Consider the following 14,484-nt stretch of genomic DNA (forward strand, 5'->3'; position numbering starts at 1 on the left):
CTACCTTACTCGGTGAACGATCCATTAGGTTCCTTTTAGCGAGGCAGTGGGCGATTAAAACTCTTTCTAATCGATTGTGAATTGAAACTTACTTTCAATTCTCCCGTTAGTGATAATACACTTTTAGGGCTTCCACAAACCATGGTTGACGCCTAGCAGCATGTCATGGTTACCCAAGCTAATCAGAAGAGGTGGAGAACCTATTCAGTTTTAGGATTTCAAATGCAATACGGTCTTTCTCTAATACAATACTCTTGACCACATTGTTTGGTTTGATAGTTTATTCATGTCTACTATCCAATGTGAGTCTTGTGCTTATATGATTACCTTGAATGTGATTTGGAACACATTCCTAAATCTCATTCATACTTTGGCCAAAGATTCTTAATCATATCATAGAGTATTCTCCCTCAAACAGTTTGAAGGTTAGAGATCCCTTGTTGCGCATTCACTTGCCTCCATGGCTAAGTGGCTTAACCCCAACGATGCCATGGACACCCTCATGATGGAGTGACTTTGACATAATCAAAGATTAAGGACCTAACCACAAGACAACTGTGATGCCTCAGGTCAAAAGACTAATTTGCATTATCCCAACCATGAGTTCTCATGTGACATGAATATGAGAACTCTTCGTTGATCGTGTTCAGTGAACTCATTCTCTATTGAGCACCTACGTACTTGTCTTGATGTCACACACACCAATGACTCGAGACTAGTCACTCTCCCTGAGAGAAGACATAGCACGTACTGATCTTAACGGACTGTCAATGCCCAATTGACAATCCTATGATCAGGAACGTTTAGGATGTGTCAACAAAAGAATGGTCTCATGAATCTAACTTCTTTAGATCGCATTCTTCCAATCACATATTCCTTGGACTTATCGTTTAAGCATATAACATTTATATGAGACGGCTCAAACAATAATGTTTGCCCTTAATATTAAACTAGATTAGTTTAACATGTGAAATGTCCATAAAGTATCATCATATGATTGGTTTTAGGGCACATTTCCAACACCCGAAGCCAGTGAGCTCCCAAAAGGCCTCGTGCTAGGTAAGGATGGGAATATACATATAAGGATCACTCCCCTGGGCGATGTGGGATGTCACAATCCACCCCCTTAAGGGCCCGACGTCCTCGTCGGCACACCACGGCCAGGGTTAGGCTCTGATACCAAATTGTCACATCCCGACCCGGGCGGGACCACTTCCCGGGCCCGCTCCACCACCGTAGCACGATATTGTCCGCTTTGGGCCTCAACCACGCCCTCACGGTTTTGTTTTTGGGAACTCACACGAGAACTTCCCGATGGGTCACCCATCCTGGGAGTGTTCTCGCGCGCTACTCGCTTAACTTCGGAGTTCCTACGGAACCCGAAGCCAGTGAGCTCCCAAAAGGCCTCGTGCTAGGTAAGGATGGGAATATACATATAAGGATCAGTCCCCTGGGCGATGTGGGATGTCACATTTATGTTGGGATTAAATTGTTAAATTAGTTTAATTTGTTAATTTGTAAACCTAGGTTTACAATTTTAATTAATTTTATAAATTTAGGATTAATATTTAGGTTACAGGTATAAATTTTAAATTTTTTTTATTACTTTTTTAATTTTAGGGTTGCTTTTACAATTTCATAAATTTTGTGTTAATTGTATAATTATAGGGTACAATTTTTACTTTTTAAATTTTAGGACTTTGTATTGACTATATAAATTGGTATTAATAACATAGTTTTAAATGTTTGTCGTTCAATTAGATTTTGTAGATGTCGCAATTGATTAGGCAGTTGTTGACCCTAAAAATTACAAAGCCTACGTGGCGCGCAGGCCGAGTAACTAATAAGCTAACTACATCCTTCGGTTGAATGCGAGGCGTGCTAACTCATCGGTCGAGCTTGACCAAGGAGTAAAATTTGTTGATGTTACGTTGAGCGCGTTGCTAACTTCTTTATCTTGCGACTGCAGCCGAGGAAGCAACAAATCTCGGCCTTTGGATTCTCGAGCCTGAAGACAAGGCTGCTAGTTTTGCGAAGTTCAATACCAAATTCGGCTCTCAGGGTGTCAAATGTAGTAACCTGGTAACACCTCACTTCGCCGAGAAGACTAATAAGATGACCTTTGCCAATAAGGATTTGAAAATCCTTCTTGACCAAGACTTGGATATATAACCAGTCGGCCTCGACGCAGTGCTGTTTATCCAAACTGAAGGTGCTTCGGGAATGGCTGATTCTACGGCAACAGTGTTGTTTATCCAAACTGAAGATGTTCGCCGGTTGCCTTCACAGTGCTGTTTATCCAAACTGAAGTTGTATCGGCAGGAAAAAGAAAATAAAAAAAATCTCAAGATGTTTGAGAGGTTTTGCACAAGGCAATTGTGTGTTGAATTGGAGGTCCTCAAACTGAAGATGCAGCTCTGTATTTATAATGTTGATTTTTGCTTGACACGGCTAGATAATTATGGAGTCCGACTACAACTTTAACTTGCAGAATGAAATATGATCCGTGTGGCTGACTTTTCAAATGAAAACCCATCTAGGTTTATCCCATCATGACCAAAGACCTAGCCTACCTAGGCTTCCTATCATAACTACATCACCATCAAATCCTAGGCTTATCACATCACCAAAAACCTAGCTTTCCTAGGCTCTCATCATCTTTTACCAAAACTTCCGCATGCATCCTGACCCTATGAATATTAAATTCATTTTTAATTATCACCATATTTAAATGGATAATAATCTGTTCGGAATCCAATCCTATTAGTAGTTCCAAGTGACCTCATAATATCATCATGTTCTGCATGCTTCATTATCTGATGCCGTGCATATCTGTTAACCAAAAACTGATCCAACCACACACCCATATGCCAAACATCCACATCAACTTGAATTATCTTGAATTGTGCCGCCTGTTTCCTAGCTTGGAGATATATTATTTTCACATGAAAATGTCGAGATAAATCATTATTAAAAGATAATTATGATAAAAATCATAATGTTATCTTTTAATATTAATAAAATTATCTTCACGAATTCATCGATAGTGTGGAAGTACGTTCACTCAATGGCCTCGATTACTCGGGCCGATGGTGCAATTTTGGGTCCAAACAGCAGCGTAGGTCAATGGGTAGGTCCTTGCCAACGCCTCCACCACCTATGCCTACAGTCGCCACTGCTCTACCAGCATTAGCCCCGACGTCGGAGGTTGTCTTACATCCACCCCAGGCCACGATGTCTACAATGCTTGAGTCATCTACTTCTTTGGTGACTCATCCGTTATTAAGCGCCTAGCGGACTCATCGACTGCCCGGATTACCAACAAGGTAGAGGAGTATGCATCGAATTCCACTGCAAACAGAAAGGAAGCCGATACAGGTAATACATCTTTTGTGAAAATTTCTAATTTAATAAATTTAATATACTATTATTCGGTTCCTTTATGTGTGAATTGTTGGGTATTGGTGTTGTATATTTGTTTGTAGGTTTTGGGAAATGTTGTATTTTTAGGGGAAGTTTTGTCAAGTTTTTCGTAGATTATTTAATTTGTTTTAACACTAACTTATTTCATTTTTGCAACTCGTAAAAACACTAGGGGCCCAAGCAAGCTCATGGGCACCTCACAACTCACATGCACCACCCAGGAGCATATAAAGATTACATGGGATATCTTATTTGCAGCATCATTATGAGTTCGAGGACCTTGATGCCAATCAAATCAAATACATCCAAGAACTCTTCACCGACTGGTTCACTCAGTGAAAGAGTGACCTCCACAAGTATTTCTAGAAATTCAACGATCCGACTGTCACTCTAGCACATGGGTGCCCCTTAGAGTTGGTGAAGCGCCCTGAAAATTGGGCCTGGCTCTACACCCATTTTCAAGATGAAAAATACTTGGTAAGTGAATTATATAAATTATTTAGATTAATAATATTTTATTAACACTTTAATTCCATTTATTAATTTATTTGAATACTTCATAATTAATATCGGCACTAATACGGTTCATTTCTTTTTAACAGAAAAGAGGCAAGGCCAACACAATAAATAGGTTGAAGAAGAAGCTTCTCCACCACTCCGGCTCCCGACGCTTCTTATACAGGATGGAGGAACGACGTCAGGTAACCACATTTAAAAAAAAAAAAAATCATTACTCTTACTTTAAATTACACAACTAATAACTCGTGCCTTTATTAATTTTTAAGGCTGATGGGGTCGAAGTTTCCTGAGATTAACACATTCAAGGAGGTGTACATACAGCCTGGCGATGAGTTGACAGAGAAGCTCCATGTAAGTTTTTGTAATTTTTAAATTTATAATTTTTATTCATTTTAAGTAAATGTTATATAAATATTAATTAACTTGCTTTTATAATTATAGGCTACTATGGTCGAGATGAGTCAGGTTGTCCTCGAGGAAGTGGCTTCCCAGCTTCCCTCTAACACCCCGATGAAGGAGTTGCCCCCCCCCCTTCCTTAAGGATGCAGGTCTTCGTATCATGATAGACACCATCGACCAAAAACTTAGTCTTAGGTGGGGGAAGGTGTATCAGGGCATGGGAAATGCCCGCTATTGTGAGACGGGAACCTCATCTTCCACCTCCACCTAGAGACAGGTCGCATCATTGATGAAGCAAGTAGCGGAACTCCAGCAGCAAGTGGCGGCCCAAAATCAGTACATTGCGAAGCAGACTGCCCATATCGCCACCCAGCATGCTTATATAGCTACCCAAGAGTCTAGGATGGCCCAGATCATCACCACGCTCTTACAAGGGGAAGCTTCGACATCCCCGCCGCTACACCTCCTCCCACTACACCTACGACTTCCTATGCCCCCAACCCAGTACAGCTAACTGCCGGAGCTGACTCTGATAACTTTTTATTGTAGTTTTTTTTTAATTAAACATTCCTACTTTTAAAAAATTTCCCAGCTTGTACGTACATTTTCATATTTATTTTTAATTAATATTCTTCTTTATCAATTACTGTTCCTAATTCAATTTAACCAAACAAAATTATTTTGCTTAAAATTTAGTTTATAAATATGTTTTTAAAAAAAAATTAACAATGGTTTGCGCAACGAAATAATTCGTCACCCTATTAACAAACACGACAACAGAGTACAATCTTACGATAAGGAGAGCTTCGTCCCATAAAACTATAGGCGATGAAAGACACCTTCGTCACTCTTTCTTGGGCTATAGGTATGTACAACGATTAGACTTTGTCCCTATACATTTATCCCTTTAAACTTCATGCGACAAGTTCTATTTCGTCGCGCCTATAGGTATGTACAACGATTAGACTTTGTCCCTATACATTTTATGCAACGAACTCAAATTTCGTCGCACAAACAATTTGGCGCAACGCGGCGAAATTCTACTTTACGTGACGATTTATGTTTTGTCGCCAAAACTGTTTTATGTATTAGTGAATTGATGGCTGATATGGCAATCTGAAGCCCTATGTCAAATTTTGTACTTCTCCAACCAAATTGTCAAATGTTATTTTATTATTTAAATAGAGTTTTAAATGGTTGTAATTATTAAAAAAATGTTGAAACAAAATTTTAATTAGTTGAAATGTTAGTGGAATAGGTGACCCACCATTAAAATGAATTAAAAATAAATTTGACATTGATGTCAAATTTGATTCCAAATCACAAAGCCTTTAAATCCAGTCAGCAAATAACACTTCAGTTTGAGAGATTTTTTATGTCAAATATGGCTCCAGGTCTGCTGTCCCCTTTTGTGTGTCTCCTTTAAGTCTCATTGTTAATATTTTGACACTTCTTCTAGTGCAACTTAGTTTCTAACTTTGTTAACTTTTTATTTAACATTTAAAAGTATAAAAAAAAATCCAAAATAATCTAACTGTTTGGTTATCAAGGTCAGTAAATCCAAAATAGAATTCTTTCTATGGCTGTTAGGTTACCAACGTGAGCAAACTTCTTCCCAATTTTTCTCCATCATTGTACTGCTTCTTCACTTCTTTCCAAGCCAACTCTGGTTGAACTTAGCTAGCTTGGAAAGAAGTGAAGAAACAGTATAACGATGGAGAAAAATTGGGAAGAAGTTTGCTTACGTTGGTAACCCAACAGCCATAGAAAGAATTCTATTTTGGATTTGCAGGCCTCGTTAACCCAACAATTAGATTATTTTGGATTTTTTTTAACTTTTAATAGCGCGTTTACTAATCCGTAATCGGAATGAGAATAAAGAATCTGATTCCAATTACGGATTATACATGTGTTTACTAAAATTAGGAGGAATCAAAAGTGTGTGGGGCCCACACAAAAAATGGAATCCAATTCCTGAAATTGGAGGATTTGGATTCCCAACATATACAAGGTATTTGGATTCCGGATTGCACAAGCAATCGGAATGATAATTTTGTTTCTCTTTATGCCCTCACTTACTTTCATTATTTCCAAGATTATCCTTTTAACCCTAGGCTTATTTTTCCTTTCAACCAGCTCATTTCTATCTTCTCTCACCCAAGATTATCCTTTTAAAGTCAATACTTAAATTTATAAAAAAAAAAAAAAATAAACAAAATCATTAGTATGTCTATGAAATAAAAAAGCTATTTAATTTTTTCTTACTATTATATACTACATCAAATTTTACTAAAAAATATATATAAAAAATATTTGATTTGAGACAAAGGCATTTTAGTAAACATACTGGTTTATATTCCGATTCTGCTGAATTAGTAAACAGCTTTATGGAATTGTATTCCGATTCCAGACAATTTTAGTAAACAACTTCAATAAGAATCTGATTCTGATTCTGATTCTGATTCTGATTCCACCTCATTTCAATTCCTCCTCAATCCAATTCCTCCTCAATTCAATTCCTCTCAATTTGATTACGGATTAGTAAACGCGCTATAGATGTTAAATAAAAAGTTAACAAAGTTTGAGATTAAGTTAAGTTAAAGGACATGTGTCAAAATATTAGCAATGAGACACACAAAAAGTGACAGCAGATCTGGAGCCGTCAAATACGCACATTATCATTCTACCTAAGATTTTAATATTTCTTTTGGAGATACTCTAAGCGAGGCACGACATGCTTTTCAAACTTCTCATGGGAGCTGCAATTACTCGTAAAAATTATTTTCCTGGTTCCCATGGAAGATTCAACTCTCTTTACATGTCTTTCAAACTTCCCATGGAAGCTGCAATTACTCGAAAAAATCATTTTCCTTTTTTAACCCTAATACCATGCCGCACGTACGACGTGTTTCAATGTTCCCGTGCAACCTGCAATTACTCATAAGAATTATTTTCCTTTTTTAACCTTTGTCTTCTGTTATATTTTTACTTATGCTTTTTCTTTCACATTCCACCGTTCATCTTCCTCACCGTCCCGTTAATAACCATTATCCCATATATTATGTTGGAGAAGACCAATCGTGTTGGACAACAATTTAACGCTAGCTAGTGGAGGGTTTATGAAGTATTGTAGGGTTCCAAAACTTGTATGCTTTGGAAAATTAAGGGAGTGCGTAAGTTTCTGCAGAACGATAAAAACCAAAAACTAAACAGAATCCAAAGACTGAAGAGAGAGAGAGAGAGGGAGAGAGAGAGAGAGAGAGCAACTTAATAAAGCTCTTAACACAAACAATTAAATACATGAAAATTAGTCAATATTTGCCTAGTAGCTAAAATAGGCACGGAAAAAGAAACATATAGTTTCGTGCGCATTAGGTCATTTCCAACCAAGAATTATTGATCACATTTAGTCCTAACGACATGTTCAAGTAAGGGTAATCAAAATCAAACTGCGAAATTGAATTTCAATTACAGAATACTTCGGTATTTACTAAATAATTGAAAATCAAAGATTTGATGAGATTCGCACAAATTTTAAAATCCAACTCCATAACGGTATTTGTATTCCGAATTTCCAAGTTGTTGGGTCATAATAGACTTTTCCTCCTTATTATAGACTCATTTATATATAAAGCTCTAAAATTGCCTTTCATATTACAAGCAATTTGAGTTTGTGAGAACCCGTATTTAAGAAAAATATCATATTAAAATCTTTTATTTTATATTTGTTAATTTTCCATGTAATTTTACTAATTTATACATATGTATGCATGTGTGTTGTGGAGTCAAAAATAATCATAAGGTGACACATGGATTTTTGGGTATAAGAGGACAAAAATACCCTTGAGGCATACCGGGATTCCTACGCGCGAGCAGTGGACAATTATCCGTCAATCAAGTCAAAAGTGTCCAAAATAGGTAACCAATTCAAAGATATTCTCATCCATCCTCATCTTAGGTAATTATTTTATAACCTACATAACATTCCATTTAAGTGGAGATTAATTGGCTAATTAATGGATTAATTCCTAATTAATCCATTAATCACCAATTAAATCACTCATTACACCCCAAAAAATACCCAAGAGCCGGCCACTCTTTCTTCCAAAGAGGACCGGCCATGCCCTATATATTGGCTCCCATTTTCACCAAAACCTAGTTCCACACTCTTGCTAAAATTCTCCAAAACTCTCAAACATTTTTCTCTCTAAATTCTAACTTTGGCATCAGAGGTTCTTCGACCAAAGCCCTCCACCCCATTCATCATGGGCACATGAGGCTCTTGGCCTTGACCTAAGCTATTATTTGTTTTGTAGGTACAATATTGTCCAAGTCAAGGTGGAAGAAATTTGCATCCACAAATTGGTGCTTTCATTGAGAGTTGAAATTCACATTCGTAGAAGACTCTCACATAAAAGGTTTTTTCTCTATTTTCTAGTCCACTTGTATTTTTCGTACGTTCTTATTATTAGAATTTTTTATTTGCAAAGATTCTTTGATAAAACGAAAAAGAGAAATACAATGACTAGAAATTTAGAAAACACCATGAGTGAAAATTACAATATTCAAGAAATGGGACCGCGGCGGTCCACGAGACTAAATGTGATCCTAAGGGGAACAGCACCACCACCACAAGGTTCCACCATGGGATCCACAACGGTGGCCACCCGTGGCGAGATCCATGGCACCACTACCACGGCCCGAGCCATGCCATCCAAGGCTCATGGCACCAAGGCCATGACCCAAGCCATGTCATTCCAAGCCCAACGCATTGCCAAGCCGAGCCTTAGCCTCGCACCCACGTGTGCCACACGCCGAGCAACCCACTCTCGTGGCCTAGCCTGCTCTCGTGGCCTAGCCTGCTCCCTGCTCTTGTGGCCCAGTCTACTCCCACCGAGCAACCTGCTCTCATGGCCCAGCCTGCTCCCACTGAGCAACCTGTTCTCGTGGCCCAGCTTGATCCCGCTGAGCACTTTGCTCTCGTGGCCTAGCCTGCTCCTGTGGCCCAACATGCTCACATGGTACTGTCTGCTCCTATAGCCTTCCAAGCAGCCCAAATCGATCCAATGCCAATTCAACCGTCCCAGCTCCAAATTTCCGGACCGATGATCAAACCGGGAGCATTTTCACTATATTTTTTAACGGATTTGACATTTCTCAGCTCAAATCTCATGCCCGGAGTCTACCACACTTCCACTGCTCAAGGAGAAACATTCATTCCAAGCTCTTCCAATCCAAATGGCGAACAACACTTGTCTCGACAAGTCATAGAGTTGACGAGCGCCCTAGCACAGCAGACGACCTTGGTGAACCAGTTTTTACAGCGCACCAAGATGCAACGTGTTCCAAACGAGGTGTCCCGAATAAGGACAAAGGCAGACGAAGAACCTCTCCAATAACGTCCCAACAAGCAGCCACTCGATCAACCACGAACCGAGCGTTTAGGCAGAGTACATTCCCAATTGAGCTCCCGAGATAGCGTATACTCCCATCTTAGTGTGTGGAGGAACGTGCACTCTCAACTAAGCCCACGAACGAGCATACACTCACGGTTGGGGCCACACTCCGATAATTAACATGAGCAGTCTTCCAAACGAAGTGTTTATTCGCAGCTAGGCCCGCAAAGAGCATTATTCACATCACATCGGATTAGGCAGTACAATGGGCGGAGAGAAGCAGTCACTCAATCTAGCTTAAGTTCAACCAGCAGCCTGCGAAATCCCTCACCTGTTAGGAATCCACCACATGCACCGCTGCCGCGGCATAGACTAGCCGAGCACATAGAAAAGCAGCCTAGACCAACAGGCCAATATTGGGGGAAGCCGAAAGCTCCGTTGTACCACAAAGGCAAATTCAGGAAGAAGTAGAGAGGCTCCTAAACAAACAATCACGTGATTTCCAACACAACGAAGTGGCCGATGAGGCTCTACGATAGGACATGACCAACATAAGCAGGTCATCCTTCACGAACGAGATCGAGCAGGCAGAGCCTCCACGCAAGTTTAGCATGCCACATTTCACATCTTTCAAAGGAGATGAAGACTCGGAGAAACACTTAAAGCACTACCGAAGTGCAATGATCCTCTATCGAAACAACAAAGATCTTATGTGCAAGATATTCACCACCACTTTACAAGGCGAGGCGCAAGATTGGTTCTACACCCTGCCGCCACAATCTATCCGGAGTTTTGACGAACTTTCTTTGGTTTTCACCAAAGAATATTCATCCTATCACTCGATCAAGAAGAAGTCCAACCATTTGTTCAACGTAAAGAAGAACCCAAAAGTGTCGTTTCGTGACTATGTGAAGAGGTTCAAAGCAGAGAAGGTAAGGATAGTCGGATGCAACGACTTGATGGCTAAGGCAGCCTTCCAAAAAGGACTTCCAATAGACCACCCGCTATTCGAAAAATTGATCATGAAAAAAGATCTAATTCTTGCAGACTCTTTCACTTTGGTAGAGAAGCATGCACTTTGGGATGAGGCACTCTAATGCACATTCAAGGACTTGAAGAAGTACCCGACATCACCGCCCTACTATCCAAACCGGAAGCAAATGATGACTGATTCACATGTTTGACTGTACCCCAGCGCCACAATCCGCAACCACAGCCGCACAAACTGCCATTTGCTCTAGCCAAGCCGAGCAGCCTAAAGCAGTGGTCCTTGCCACAACACCTCATCGGCCCATGCTGAGCCGATTCCTAGCCCCTGCCAGCCAACGTACCGCACCACCCCAATGGCTGCCCCACGACAGCACTATCCAAGAAGAAGACAAAAAGAAATTAAGTTTTTATTACACTGGTGCAACATGGAGAAGACGAAGAAAACAACGAAAGACGGTCATTTGCATGGGCAAGATGTAGAAGATTGCTAGAGGAGGGGGAACAAATATCCTCTAAGCTCTCTCTCTCTCTCTCTTGTAGGGTAGAATAAATCACTTTCCAAAGTTGATTTAATAACCCACTTAAGGTGGACTTAAATAGGTTTTGAGATAAATTTATTTCCCTTTCCTAAAATGATCTAATTTCATATTAAAGAGGGAATCTACATCAACAGGAAGCAATCCTATGTTTCCTAGAGCAAGAAGATCTCTACACCTACTGCCATTTCCTACGAGCAGCCCAGTAGGTGTGGGAGCATTTGTGGAGCCAAAAATAATCATAAAGCGACACATGGATTTTTGGGTAAAAAAGGACAAAAATACTCTTGAGGCATACCGGGATTCTTACGCACAAGCAGTGGACAATCATCCGTCAATCAAGTCAAAAATGTCCAAAATAGGTAACCAATTCAAAGATATTCTCATCCGTCCTCATCTTAGGTAATTATTTTATAACCTACATAACATTCCACTCAAGTGGAGGTTAATTGGCTAATTAATGGATTAATTCCTAATTAATCCATTAATCACCAATTAAATCACTCATTACACCCCCAAAAAATACCCAAGGGCCGGCCACTCTTTCTTCCAAAGATGACCGGCCATGCCCTATATATTGGTTTCCATTTTCACCAAAACCTAGTTCCACACTCTTGCTAAAATTCTCCAAAACTCTCAAACACTTTTCTCTCTAAATTCTAACTTTGGCATCGGAGGTTCTTCGGCCAAAGCCCTCCCTCCCCATTCATCGTGGGCGCGTGAGGCTCTTGGCCTTGATCTAAGGTGTTATTTGTTTTGTAGGTACAATTTTGTCCAAGTCAAGGAAGAAGAAATTTGCATCCACATGTGTGTGTACTAATTTATGCATATGTATGCATGTGAGTGTGTGTGTGTGTGTGTGTGTATTAAACCCTAGTGGTAGATATCTTTTCGTTTCGTGCATTGCATAAGATTAGGACACCTCCTGCAAAAAAATTATCCCTATATTTATATTTTACTATATTTTTAATTGGTCTGTAAAGACTAGCAGCCGACTTTTTTCTATTAGAAATAGAGACATGCCTTCTTTATTTTCAAACATTGTCGTAGTGGCTGTGCAAAGTGTATGTGTAAGTATTTATGTAATGTGCTATCACTATTAGAAAATAGGGCTTGTCTTACAAAAGTTTGCCCGTTTGCCCGACGGAATAGTTTTTGTCGGTTTAAAAGCCGTTTACTCAACAAAATATTCAATTCGTACATCTATTTTACTTCTAACATACCTTGTTTGTTTTTTGTTATTGATATTTTTTAATTTATTAATTTGACAGTCGAACGCACACTTTTGTTAATTTTTTACCATTGATCTTTTTCAACTCATTTGATCTGACAACTAAAAATTAAGAATGTGAAAAATAAAAATAAATATGTGAATATTCTCATGAGAAAAAAGTGAATGATTTTTGAGATGCCAGCGAAAAAAATAATAATAATAAGGACTGACATGGGGAGGTTGGACAAATAGGTTAAAGTGAGAGCACGACAGTGTGCTAGAAAAACGATGTTATTGGGCATTGCCCACGGGCCCAAGATTAACAGATGGCACTCCATCCACTTGTTATATCCATGAATCATTTTACATGGGAATGCCTGGAATGCCTTGCCCTACGATTGAAGGGAATTCACCGGTCAAACACAAGCGGGAACGGTATCTCAAACAAATCACAAAATGACGTGTGAAGAAGTAAAATCATATGATGTTGTGTTATTAGTGGTTCTAACAAGCTCAAGGGATTGTAGGTAAGTGTTCGTCCTCTAATTGATCTTTCCAAATTTTATGCGTTATTGGATTACAAATTCTAAATTTTAATGTGAGAATTATTTCATGTAAATAAACATGTCATCAAGAGTTCAATCCAATTATTACTTCTTCTTTTTTTATGAGGATTGTAAAAAAATTAGAAAAAAATGTGAGTCTCATGACCAATGCCAAATGGCAAAGAGAGTGAAACTACTCCACAAGGAGCTCACTGTCGACGGATGAGCTCCCAACCAATGTTGGGAGGACCATCAGCGTCGCAATAATCAATATGCGACATTAACTTCGAAATGTAAAAGCATCAGATAGATCAATTTAGTTAGGATCAGATCAATGTTTCCTCGTCAGAAATTTATAAATTATAACAAGGGATTGATTATTTACTTCGAAAGTTCTTGCATATTGTTCCTGGTTAACTTTTTGGAGTAAAATACTTGATCCAGAAGGGAATACAAATTTAGGGCAGTAACATGAATTATAGAGTAAATGAAAACACATGTAAAACTTTGATACTGCCCCACATAATAATATCACATATTGGCCCGGGGAAATTGAGCTCTCTTATCAAAAACAAGAACCCATTTGAAACGGCCGAAGGAATTTTCGACCTTGCTCCGGAGTATTCTACTTTTTCTAAGTTTTTAAATCATTTGTCAAAGGAAAAAACGACCGAAAAATAATGTATAAACCTTCCTTCAACGCAAGAGGAGAATGCAAACATCTTCTCACTCAAAGGCAGGCCTTCCTTTTTGGGGTTTTTATATGCCCGCAACGGAACTCGAGCGCCATGACAATTAAGTTCGCTCGGATCTCTCATAGGCAATTTTAGACCTCTAATCAGATTCAATTAATCAACACAAACCCTAATCAGATTTAACCCACTCCTTAATCAAACAAATTAAAGTATTAGAACCACAACAAAACCAATAAACCAAGTTAAATATTGTAAGAAAGGAGAGAGAGAGAGAGAGAGAGAGAGAGGAGTTGAAGGAGCATCAGTTTTAACCACTCCTAATACCATGCCGCACGTACGACGTGTTTCAATGTTCCCATGCAACCTGCAATTACTCGTAAAAATTATTTTCCTTTTTTAACCTTTGTCCTCTGTTATTTTTTTGCTTATGCTTTTTCTTTCACATTCCACCGTTCATCTTCCTCACCGTCCCGATGGCCATTATCCCATACATTAATTATGTTGGAGAAGACCAATCGTGTTGGACAACAATTTAAAGCTAGTTAGTGGAGGGTTTATTAAGTATTGTAGGGTTCCAAAACTTGTATGACTTGGAAATTTGAGGGAATGCCATAAGTTTATGCAGAACAATAAAAACCAAGAACTGAACAGAATCCAAAGACTGAAGAGAGAGAGAGAGAGAGAGCAACTTATTAAAGCTCTTAACACAAACAATTAAATACGTGAAAATTAGTCAATATTTGCCTAGTAGCTAAAATAGGCATGGAA

General features: G+C 39.0%; 1 long non-coding RNA gene across 1 annotated transcript; it reads left to right on the plus strand.

The window, feature by feature from the left end:
* Positions 1-2,336: 2,336 nt before the first annotated feature.
* On the plus strand, positions 2,337-4,984 carry LOC125471629. Its single transcript, XR_007253744.1, has 5 exons — positions 2,337-3,378; positions 3,596-3,900; positions 4,026-4,124; positions 4,209-4,293; positions 4,384-4,984. It is a non-coding gene; the product is annotated as an uncharacterized LOC125471629 (long non-coding RNA).
* The last annotated feature ends 9,500 nt before the right edge of the window (positions 4,985-14,484 follow it).

This window comes from the organism of the source record quoted next, unplaced genomic scaffold, assembly GCF_019419815.1.
Source record: "Pyrus x bretschneideri cultivar Hongxiangsu unplaced genomic scaffold, Pyrus_bretschneideri_v1 Contig6, whole genome shotgun sequence".
In the NCBI taxonomy this organism is placed as follows: Eukaryota; Viridiplantae; Streptophyta; class Magnoliopsida; order Rosales; family Rosaceae; genus Pyrus; species Pyrus x bretschneideri.